The sequence below is a fragment of the Olea europaea genome, chromosome 20 (assembly GCF_002742605.1).
Source record: "Olea europaea var. sylvestris chromosome 20, O_europaea_v1, whole genome shotgun sequence".
NCBI classification, from domain to species: domain Eukaryota; kingdom Viridiplantae; phylum Streptophyta; class Magnoliopsida; order Lamiales; family Oleaceae; genus Olea; species Olea europaea.
Window position 1 is genome coordinate 16,315,453 of NC_036256.1, and position 13,057 is coordinate 16,328,509.

Sequence of the window (13,057 nt, forward strand, 5' to 3'; positions counted from 1 at the left end):
AAATCCAAATACTTAAACTTCCAAATTCAAAATTTAGGGTTAAAGTTTATTTGTGCAAAAATCAGGTGTATATATTGGTAATCCACCCAATCAATTAAAAACCCTAATAATTTTCCCAATTGAATCCCATTTCTTCCTTTCTCACTCTAAAATCTCTCCCCTCTCTGTAAGAAATCGCCATGGAGATTACTCGCCGACGGCGTTCACGACGTCGTAGCTATAGTATGGGCACCGCTGCAAGAGGCGAAGATGGCGACCTTTGCCCAGGAAATTAGATGTGCCATTCGGCGAGTTGTGGCGGTGAGGCGAAGCAAATCCACCCACTTCGGCGAGGTGTTGTAATGAAGAGGCAAAGCAGTCTAGCAGATCCACCACGAAGCATATCCACCCCCTCCATCAGACGCCAACTCCACTGAGGTGCTACTGTAATGAACAGGCGAAGCAGAAGCAGTGTTGTGGTGGTTTTGGATGGTGTTATGTGTGGTAGTGGTGATGGTGTTTGTGTGGTGGTGATTTTGTAGAGGTGGATCTGGAGGTTGTGTGGTGGGTTTGGATGGTTTTTTGTGTGATGGTGGTAATGGTGTTTCCATGGTGGCTGTTTTGTAGTGGTGGTGGTGATTGTTGGTGGGACAGCGTGGTAGTGGAGCGGTGAGGTGGCGGTAATCTTGGTGGCGATGGTTGTACGTGGGACGACTGGGGTAGGGATGTTTGTTGGTGTTTGTGGTGGTTTGGTGCAAGCAATGGCCGTGGTGGTTGTCATTTTTATTTTTATTTTTTTGTTTTTGTTTTTTGTTGGTGGTGATGTGTTGGTGTTGATGGCGACAGCGACGGTAATAGGGTGAGGGCAAGTGGCAAGCAACGGTTGTGTGTTGATGATTTGTGAACTTGGTGGTGGATTGTGTGTTTGATGTCTGTGACCCAATAGTTCCTATGACCGTAAACTGTGACCTTAAAATTCAATCTTCTGTGGCTAAAAAAGTAATATATGACTATCGAATTTGAAAATATGTGACCTGTGACCTATAATTTTTTGGATTTGTGATCGATGACATAAACTGTGACTTATATTCGTGACCTCGAAATAATCTGTGACCATTTAATTTGATAATATATGACCAATAAATAAATTTGTTACCATTAAAAGTATAACTATGACTATTATCATTATTTAATAAGTATTTTTAATTAATTAAATATATACTTGAGTTTTGAAATTTTAAACTATAAACCTGATTGGTGAATTGGTGTAAACAATACACCTAAATTACGAATTTTTTTCCTTAAAAGGATATGATCCAAGTTAGTTACCATACCGGGAAAGCCGAATGCGTCGTCATTCACTTTATGCACGCATCAATAGCATTACTAAATGGCCCCTAAATAATATTAGTAATTACAAGCCCGTGAACAAGTTACTAGAAAAGGGAAAATTATTGTTGGAGTCCCCATACTTTGAGAGAAGTATGACACTTAGGTCTTCGATAAATATAATACTTTCAATTTCGGAGCACACTGAATACTACTTGATGGAATTCATATATTTCGTCATGTATAATAGAACTTCATGTACTTTATTGTCGTGTTTTCCTTTTTCCTTCAATTTATAGTTTTCCCCTTTGACGAGAAATAAATATGATTTTAACACAATTGGCCTTAAAATAAATTATCATATACTACTTTAGTATCAAAATAGCCTGATTTCATCTCTACGCCTATTCACGTTTTGTGAGCCTATAAACCAAATATATTAATATCATGTTTGTCTAAAAAATTAGATGGCTTATTTTTAGAGTTCAGATATGTTGTTTCTAGTTTTCATCCCTTTTGTCGTCTTTCAAATTTAAAAGAATAATGATATTCATCAGCATTTTTTGCATAATTTCTATTTGAACCCCATTTTTAAGGAAAAATATTTTTTAATAGTAATTTTTTTTAAATGTGCGATTAAAAATATGGAAAATTTTGAATTTATGTGTAAAACTATTTTATTGAAAGATTGTGTAGTTGAAAATATGTTTGAGAAAAAATGCATTTTTAGATAATGAGATTGAAACAAGAACTTATAAACAATGATATGACATTTTTAAAATCATTAAATATAATTATATAAAGGATATTTTAGTAATTTGTTGTATTAGGTTTGCTAAAAAATAAGAGGACATCCAAACATAAAAGTTTTAATATACCTACAAGTACATTTTATCCCAAACACGCATATGTTTTTTCTACCTATAAAATGCTTATAGCAGTGTTTGTTTGAGAATATATTATAATTTGTGTAAATTATAAATAAATAGAAAATGAGAACTAATATGTGGATAGTACTTATGAATTTCACAATACCAAAATAAGTTTAATCGATTATGTTCATAAATTAAAGAAAGATTGGTATCCATATGCCATAAAAAAATTGATCAGGAACGTAAATATTGGATGTTTTTAATTTTGAGGACCCTAACTGTAATTTCTTTCTCATACGTTCTACGAGGTCACGATTCTGAATTGACCCCAATCATGTACTGCCGAAGACTCCTCCTTTCTTTCAAATTCTGTTATGAACCCCCCTGTCATATTTCCAATAATCCCATTCATCTTGCCCCCGAGACATATTTCAGATAAGGTGCAGAGAACAAGGGTGAGGTATACTCAATCTTGCTGACAGTCGTCGTATGAAGGTTCGATTCCTCAAACATGGATTGAAATTATTTGTGAGCACTAGTATACATATAGCTCTTATTTTTTGGTCTATTGAAATACTTTCCGCGATTAACCTGTCTCACGATCCTTCAGGGTGCGTAGTGGGACGTTAATGTTGGATTTCAACATTTAATAATTCCATTCATATTCCTTCTTTGTGGACATTAGGGTACAAATAGATCTTACCTTTTGACCTATAGACATGCGTTCCGCGATTTACCTGTCACACATTCCTCCACCAGGGCGGAGTGGTGGGACTTTAAGGTTGGGTTTCAACCTTCAATAATTCCATTCATATTCCGTCGTTGTCGTCGTCCTCTCCATGGCAGCTATCCCCCATCCAAACCCTAACCCGAATTTATTCTCCCCCATGCTTCAGCCATACCTCGAGCAACAGCAACAATTTCCGCCCGGCCCGCCGGATGAAGAAACTGCTACTGAGAATGTAAACGAAAGTCCCCTGCCTTCTATTAATAATTCAATTGTCTCGAACCCGTATACAAATCCAGTGTTGATTGACTGGTCGACGACAACGCTCCTCCACGTGTCGTTCATCCAGGACTATAGCTGCTTTGCTGCCGGCACTGATCGCGGGTTCCGTATATACAATTGCGATCCCTTTGGGGGAGCTTTTTTTCAGGTCGGAGGTTCGTGGGGTTCGGTTGAGGAGGGACCGGATTGTGGTTGTCCTTGAGCAGAAGATTTTTGTGTATAATTTTGCAGATTTGAAACTGTTGCATAAGATTGAGACTATTGCGAACCCTAAGTGGCTATGTGCAGTGTCGCATGTGGCTGGATCATTTGTGTTGGTGTGTCCAGGGCTGCAGAAGGGACAGGTTAGGGTGGAGCATTTTCCTTCGAATAGGACTAAGTTTATTATGGCTCATGTTTCAAGGATTGCGAGCTTTACGCTGTCACAAGATGGAAATTTGCTTGCCACTGCCAGCACAAAGGGGACCCTGGTTCGGTTTTTCAATACACATGATGGGACTTTATTACAGGAGGTAGCATTTTGTTAACGAGTCTTATGCTTTTGATGTTTATAAATTATGTGTGCTTAACTTTGAGTTCTTGTTATAGTTTAATTTGTTCTGTTCGATGATCAATTGTTTTGACCAGGATTTTTTGCTGCAGAAAATGGACTCTTGATAAATCACAAGGAATAAAAAATAATTTAAGCTGATATTGAAGTTATCAAAGCTGAAATGCTATTGTTGGTGAAAATGGTTTCGAAAGGAGCTCATGTAAATTTTAGGCCGTTTATCTTCAGATGATCCAGTTTCATGTGGGATGGGTTTTTAAAATATTTTCATACTTATGAGCTGATATGGTATGTAATTCTGATGGGAGGGATTAAGAAAGTACTTTAATAAATGACTATTAGTTTAATATATGTCATGCTCCATAGTAAATTTTCGGTAGGACAGAATGTGGTATTACCATTAGTTGAGATCAATGGTACAGATGTGGAGCTTGCATTTTTTGATTGAATATGGCCCTGTATCTTAACTTCGAAACAGGGTACTGGCCTCTTGTTGGTTGTCATTCTAGCATCAATATCAGCAAAGCTTTACTAAATTCATTTCTTGGGTTTGTTGGTGTACAATTGTGGTTTTGGATTTAAAATCTCTAGAAAAAATAAAGTTCAAATTGAACTATGGAGTAAAATGCTGCTTTATAATGCATTGCAATTTAGTAAGGGCCTTTGTTATGTAAATTTTTTTGAGAATAGGTTTTGTGAAAAAGTATTTATTTGGAGAATGTGTGGTTAAAAAGTAGGGAAAGTTATAGGTCTACATGCAAAATTATTTTATTGGGAAAATGAGTGGTTGAATATGAATTTGGAAAAAAATGAGTTCTAAATAATCTGTGCTAAACAGGGTGTAAATTTCAAGCTAACTAGTGTTAAAGTTCATCCATCATTTTGTAGATGGGAAAGGCTTGTGCCAGATCCTGACTAAGAGCACTTCTGTATTGTGACAAACTAATATATTGTGATGTATCAATAAATATTTTCCACCCCATTTTATCTAAAGGTCTTAGGAAATTTAATAGTTTTCAAGCACATAAGATTATCTTCCTCTTGTAAGTCACTGTTTGGAGGGATCGTGTCACTCTTGCGAAATCTGTGATTGGTTGGATTCAAAGATGACTGTTGTCTTTGATTTTAGAGCTCACTTCAAAAGATTTTTTATAATATATAGGATCCATGATAGGAAATCTATGCTTCTTGATATGATACTAATGCTAATGTTGTTATAGGCCCTGTTCGGTAGGGATTTTAAGAATTGATTTTTTAATCGTTAGATGAGAAGTGGGCCACCTGTGAGAGAAAAAGTCAAATATTACAGTCGGAGTAGTGAAATAACGGTCAAAAAATCAAATTTTTTACGTGAAAAATCACTCCCAAACAGCCCCCACAATGTACGGAAGATTGCTTCTAGATGTAGCTGCTCTCATTTGGTTCATAGAAAAAATTACTGCTGGTTTGTTCCAATTTGGAAAAGCTAGTATGTCATATATAAGGCATGATTTGATGATATCCAAGAATTTGTTATTGTTGACGTTAACAAAGATTGGCAAGAACCTCTGCTGCAACTGAGGGGTTGTGTTTTTGTAGATCTTTTTCTATGTAAGCTTTTTTAAAACTTCAAATCTGTTGTCTTTTTATTTTTTATGAAATCCATGGGCAACTAGTTGGGAAGAAGAACAATTGTGCATTTTTGTTTCACAAGTATTCAGGATGCATCATTCACGATGAACCTTAAAACTTTACCTTTTCTATTGAAATGTGCTTGTTTGTACTTAATCAAGTTGTGCATTCATGATATAAATATCTCAAAGAAGCTCTTAGAAATATGATGCAGGTAAGGAGGGGTGTAAACAGAGCGGAAATATACAGCCTAGCGTTTTCACCTACTGCCCATTGGCTGGCAGTCTCAAGTGATAAGGGTACCATTCATGTCTTCAGCCTCAAGTTTAACGCAGAAAACCTTGGAAATGCTAGGTCAAGCAGTCCTTCAGATTCGAATTCTGCTGTGACTTCACCAAGTTCAACACTCTCTTTCATTAAAGGTAACACGGGTTCAAATTAAGCCTGAAAATAGTACCCCCTTATCTCTCATTGCATTTTAGCCTCAGGTGGAATGTTATTGCTCAATAAACAGATACATCGTAAATTATTTATGTAAGGCATCAATTATCTGATAAAGTGGGACGATAAGATCAGCTACATCCCGCTTATCTGATGTAGGAGTAATATGGAAAAAGCATGGGTATAATATGAACACAACCCTTCATATATAATGGGAGACATAATATAACTGCTTGGAGAATGAGGGAGATAATTTCTTGAAAATGCGCACAATTAAGCTTTATTTATCCCTAAATCCGCTCATTTGTGAAATGTGTTTGTCAAATGTCAACTGATTGCCACAAAGGAATTATCCGCCTTTCACATGGGATTTGTTTTGAAAAACTCTCTGTAAACCGTCCTGTTTCGGTCAATATTATAAATAATGCGTGCATTTCTGATATCTCATTTGTATTGGCACGACCAGATTTTAGAAATTGCCTTATAACTCTAGGTCATCTAATCTTTCTGTCGGGATTGGGTGGATGGGAGGTTTCATTCTATCTGTGCTCTGTGGCTATGCGAACATGGGCATAGATATTGAAGACATCCTGCCTTGCCTCAGGGTGAATGATTGTTGTTCAGGAAATTTTTGTTGGCCTTTGGACTTTAAATAAAATTTTCGTTTTGGCAGGAGTACTCCCCAAGTATTTTAGCTCTGAATGGTCCGTGGCTCAGTTTCGTTTAATTGAAGGTTCCCGCTATATCGTGGCATTTGGTCATCAAAAGAATACAGTAATAATTCTTGGCTTGGATGGAAGGTCAGCTAACGAAACTCTACCATATGATTTCTGTTGGTCGAAATTTCCTTGGTTTGCATGTCATTATCATTAACTACCCTGAGACAAACCATTGATTTGTGAGTGAAATTGTATACAGTTTTTATCGGTGCAAGTTCGACCCAGCCACTGGTGGAGAGATGACTCAGCTTGAATATCATAATTTCCTAAAGCCTGATGAAGCTTTCTAGCAGAGCTATGGATAATTTAAACCTATCCATGGTAATATATGCACAGTATTTATGTTTTCTGCATTTATCCTTTTTCCTGCTGGTTTCTTGGATCGCCATGTTGTAATATGCAAGTGTAAATGTAACCAGCAGTCTCAAACTGGTCACCAATTTGCAAAGACAAATGTGATGGGAATCCTAGTAGTAATTATTAGTTTTTTTCTACTTTTCAAATTGGAGGCTTATTTTAGGAAATAAAATTATGGTTTGATTTGATAGTTTTTTTGTATTTTTCTACTTAAATTAGACTAGTTTAAATATTATATAAATGGACTTCATTCTAATAGTTAGACATTGATATTTTCTCTCTTAATTCGCTATTATTTTTACTTCTTTTTCGTCGTCCTCTCCCTCTTTTCTCAATCTAGTTTTATATGATTGTGTTCTACGTCAATGTGTAAAATGGATTGAAAAGAATTGTTGAATTTTTGGAGTGTTAAATTGGTACTTTTCATTTGCATTTTTTAAAATTTACAAATGAAAGGCTAACTTCCTGTCAAGAAAAATAAGAACGTTTAAATTGAACTTTAATAAATTTCAGAATCCATCCATTAAATTCCTGAATCCGCGCACACATGCTCTAAGAGGTGCTTGATGTTCACATCTTAATGGACAAATAATGAATTAATCTTAAGAAATACATAAAATTTGTTTTAAAAAATTTATCTTATATAATATTTGATAGAAAAAATTGGATAAAATTTGTTGATCTTAAGAAAAACATGATAATTGTGCTCAATCAACTGATTAAAAAACCAGTCAGTCGACATCCCCTTCAAAGTAGACAATAGTATTTATAGATTATTTGTTTTGTCAAAAATAATTTTAGTAGCCAACTCTTGGCTACATAAACTTAATGCATGTCTGGTTTGAATTAAAATTTGAATTTACTCTAAGTCAAAGTCAAACAATTAATAATTAATCACATTTTTCATGAGTTTCACAACTTATCAATCATATATTTCAAAATTTTCTATCACAATCGACAAAAAAATTTAATTTTAATCTCAATCAAACATTCTTAAAAATTATACCTACTATAAATACAATAAGATATGTCATTTAAACGCCCCCTTGGGGTATAGCCTAGTAGTGTAATGCAGTGTACGGACAGTTCTTGTTCCCTGACCTGTTGGGGCACATCCTGCGATTTACTTTCCTCGCAAAACTCTAGAGGTGAGACGGTGGGGACCCTCAAGATTGGGGATCAACCTTTTTTTTTTTTTAAAGATATGTCACTTAAACACCTCATTTCATATCAATCTTCGTTCAGTCAATATGCGTGTCTGAATCTAACATTTTGTAAAGGAAAATTAATGCTGGATCCCAACCTTTGCAGGAGTATGGATATAGATCTTCAACCTTTAAAAGTGAGGTCACGGATCCTCAACGTATTTAACATTCAAACTTTAGATCCATACTGGACGGAATCTATCTATTCAACGATTAAAAATTAATATTTATAAATATTGAAATGATTATTATAATCCTACTTAAAGAAAAGAATCAATTTTCTTTCCCATCTCCACAATCATTCCACGACGGCAGCCACTGTCAATCCCAACCACCACTTCCACCCGCACCATCCGCAAAAACCTAAACACCGTGAAGTAAATAAGTTAACTTGAATGAGGTCATAGGTCTGTAATGGATAATATTGTCCAGTAATTTGTTAGATTATTTGCCCGGGATATGTTTCAAGTGTCATATTGTCCACGGATGATTTTTGATATATCAAGAATATATAGTCTAGAATGGTTATCCCATTTTGCTGCAAACTCATTTTTCACATACTCGTCATATCATGCCAAATAATTATCACTAAATCCCTAAAAAAACTATTCAAAAGAGAGAAATTCATGAGTGTATTTGAAAGCTTCGAAGGGGAATACGGGAATCACTTTGATACCCTTTTGGTTTCTATTTTTATGTGGGTTGGAATTTGGGTTGGGGAGATGACGAATTCATCTTCTTCAAGCTAAATATATTTGTTACGTACCGATACACTTGGTCGATCCACTGGGCCCGTGGCCCACCTAAGCCAGACCGCATGGCATCATGACCGAGGCCTTAAGGCCAACGAAGAACACTCAACATCTAGAAGCAAAGCCTCCTGCGTGGCCCAACTGTTTGAGGATCGAAGTGCATTGATCGAGGTGGTTCATACCGAGGTCCTTGTGCGGAGGCCTAAGTTTTGAAGCACCTTTACCATCACCTTTCCCAAGAGATCTGGTCTTATACAAGAATCATTTTCGAGTGATTGAGGGGACGTCCATCATAAGGTGCAGTGTCTTGTTTTGTCAAATATAACGATAGCTCTGCCAATTAATAAATGTATAACAGGCTAGATGGTCAAAAATGATGCCTAAGATTAGATAAGTAAACTAACAAGATGAGGCCATGTTTACTCCCAACTGAGGGTCACGATTCAACTCATATTACCATAAACACCCCCATGCTCCCATTGGAAGACTAATGCAAGATGTCATACAAGAACAATTACTACACATTTTACTCTTCTGACAACCTAGTTTACATACAAGTTCAACATTCGGATTGCCCCCCAGGGCACATCCAAGTTGGTGGAACAATCACATTGGGGGGCTCTGGAACCAAGCATGGGGAGTTCGATTCCTGGTGGGAACCTTTGATCCAATAAAGGAGGAATTATTGGTGGATTAATCACCATGGAGGAGGCTTCCTTTGGGGAAGGAGTAAAAGCCATGTGGGAGCTTGGGAACCAACAAGGGCACATCCTGCGATTTACCTCCCTGAGCAGCTGAGGGGCCGGAGGTTCAAGGACGAGGATATATAGTCTGGCGCAAGCTGGGACACCTCGTTAAAAAAAAAAAAAAAAAGTTCAACATTCGGATTCCAAATGTTGTCGTTCCATGCCTTTGAGCTACTCCCACGCTTTTTTTAGACCGTTCTAGACCCTTTTGTGTGTCTCAGCGTGTTGGACTTTTGCTTATGTGTGTGCGGGTGGGTTCGATATTTATTGTCCACGTGGCCCTAATCGAAAACTAGGTCAACAATATTCACACCATAATTTTTAATAATTAGATTACATTATAATTGCATGAAAGATTCATAAAATACTTCTTTCAAAAAATTTCTTTAAGATAGAATAAAAAAACTCATTTACCCATTTTTTTAAATAAACATAATAAATAATAATGAAAAAAAAATGCGGTTAAGGGGTTTTTTGAGTCTCATTTTTTTGAAAATATTTTTTCAAAACTCATTTTCAACCATACATTTTCCAATAAAATAATATTACACGTAAATTGAAAAATTTTCTTAATTTTTAACCACACATTCCCTAAAAATGACCATTCAAAAATGTATTTATTCTCTCAAAATGGGGCTCAAGCAATGTTTAAATATTTCACCTTCATTTTAAAATACTTTTCAATATTTTTGGACAAAGTCATGATTAAGGATAAGATTTTCTGATCAATGAAATGTTAAAAGTAAAAATATGCTGGAAAAAAAAGTTAAGGATATATGATAATGTATAAAGATTAATAACATTTACAGTGCGTTTGATAATCAATATTTTTCATGAAGAATATTATTTTCCACTCAAATTTCTACTTTTTATCGTTTGATTGATATTTTTTTTGTGAAAAATATTTTCCTACTTCTAGTCAAGTGACAATATTTTTCTTAAAAATACGAAAATATTTTTTAGAGAGAGTAGGATTTTATTTATCATGGAATTCACTCTCTCTCATCTATTCATCAGCATCTTCCTATGCACGAAAATTATGTAATCAAATGATCTTATCTATAGTGATGATGATGGCTGAATTTTAACTGTGATAAATTCTCAAATGTGTCAATATACTTGGCTACTACAGTAATTAATTTTTTGAGTAAAACAAATGCATTACATTATAAATGTTGCCTTATTGAAATAATATAAAGGAACTTACATTTGGTGAAAAGTTCGTGAAGTGTTAACAAATGACACTTTATGTTTCAGCTCAGTATTTATCTATCTTTACAGTAGGACAGATCCAAAATGTGCGAGGAAAGGACTAATTTGGAAATTGGAGATGGTAAGTTTTCTACAACTCAAGGCAGAAGCTGGATTGCCTCTCACCAGCTGCAATAAGTCCCACTAAACACCAGTTAAGATATTTGTACTGTTTTCTTTGAGATGACATGTGCATCGTTATCAGAGTTGAGATTTACGAATCTGGAATCTCGTATTAAATAAGAGGTCGTGTCATTTTTGGTTTCCTTTCATTGAATGTGAGTTAGCTATAACAATTAAAGGCTAACAATAATAACATCCTAATCAAGGCCAAAATTTAGAGAGCCTGCTGACCTTTTTAAATTGGTGGGGATGGCTGTGCAGTTCATGATCTTAACTGATGTAGGATGCTGTGGAAGAATGATAGGAGAAGGGAAGTGGGAGAGAAGAGGAGAAATAGAAGAGGAGGAGGGGGGAAAATATCGATCTTTTTATTTCATTTCCAGGTTCATTACATTGCATAAGATCCCTTTATATATAGGGTTTCAAAGACCCTATTCTAAGAAAATGCTATAAAAGGTAATATAAATCGAACACTAATAACATTTACTAAAATTTGCTTTAAAATTGAAAACTAAATAGACATAATATCCCTTCTAATTCTCCATCATTAACTTTTATGTTCGATATATGTGATGTCTTGAAATTAAGTAACGAATTAAGGAGCTTAATTTTTTGCTGGAGGAAGTGAGAATGCATTTACAACTTAGGATGATTACTACATAAGATGCAGCTATTGATAGATTTTGGGTTTTATAGTGCCACTTTTGCTGTTATCAGTACCTATAAGCAGGCTTGCAGTGACATTTCAAAACGGAATATGCTATTTTACTGGATAATTTCCCTATTAATTAACTACGCTGATCATATCCAGTCATGATATCTTAAATCACCAATTTAGACAGTAGTAACATAATTGCCCATTCATAATCAAAGCAAGAGTGATCCACTGGTCGATTGTTCTTGGTCCATGGAATGGACCGGTTTAGTGAGTCTTTCCTCCGCTGCTAAACAAGAATTCTTGAATAGCGAACAACATAACCTTATGTCACCTGGTTCAAATCCTTTTCACCGTGCCCCGGCGGGAGGCTCGCACAACGTTGATAGAACTCTTTTAATCTAAACCCTAGACAGCTTGTTCTAGACCAGCTAACAAGTCCGAAAGGAAGGATGGATTGAAATTAACATGAAATGTAGTCCGTCTCAAATTTGTCAAGAAAAGGCCGAGTGTTGTGTCGAGGTCTGAACTTTGTCCGGCAACTCTTTCAAAATAGTCTCTTTCAGCATTTATCTCTGAATTCATATAATAATAAAGCCAGAAATATTCCCTTTGTTAATGATAATCTTCTGTTTCCCTTCTCCCTTTTTCTTTAACTTTGGGAAAGTCATTTCTATGTTTTTAAGTTGCCTCCTTGGAGAAAGTGATATGATGTTGGATTATACTTGAAACAGATTTGCTTCTTTCTTCCTCAATCCTATTCAATTCGTTGTGTTTTTTCGAGACTTTCGAAGATTTGGTGGCATGTTAACAAATTTTACCCATTGTACATATCGAACATAGCCTCTCTTGAATGATAAATAGGTATCAAAAAGAGACATTGAGTAGGTAGAGAATGTTAAGAAGTACGAGACATTTCTCTTTAATGAATTTGGCAAATTAGTCTATAACTTTCGAGAAGGGATGCCTCTTCTCAAAGGGGGATACAATGATGAGGTCCGGCTAAGTGTTTACCAAAAACACCGTCTTAGCAAAGTGATAAGACCATGTATGGGATTAATGCTTGTCCGAGTTGGTGACCTATGGAGGTTTAACATTAGAGGAATTTGTTTAAGGATCAAGGTTTATGTATATCCTAATTTAATAATTAATAATATTGAATCATTGATTTCAAAGTATTGAAGTAAACTCGTTTGTTTTGACGTGACTTCCACACTGTGTTTTTGGGTTTTACATAAATTTAATTCATTTAATTTCTTTATTGATATCTTTTTCTAGTCATTTAAGTAATACTAATTGAAACAACGTGTGAGGCCACAGTGCCTATTACATTTCTCTTATGTTAACAAACTTCAAACCTAATTCCCCCATAATACAATTAACTATAAACCCAATCCAGCTGTTTCAAGTTCTTCTAGAGAGAGAGAGAGACCCCGGGGGGGGGGGGGGGGGATTTAT

The 13,057-nt window shown here is 35.5% G+C and overlaps 1 pseudogene; it reads left to right on the plus strand.

Moving 5' to 3' along the window:
* Positions 1 to 2,890: 2,890 nt before the first annotated feature.
* Positions 2,891 to 7,057, plus strand: LOC111369832 (annotated as a pseudogene).
* Positions 7,058 to 13,057: the final 6,000 nt, after the last annotated feature.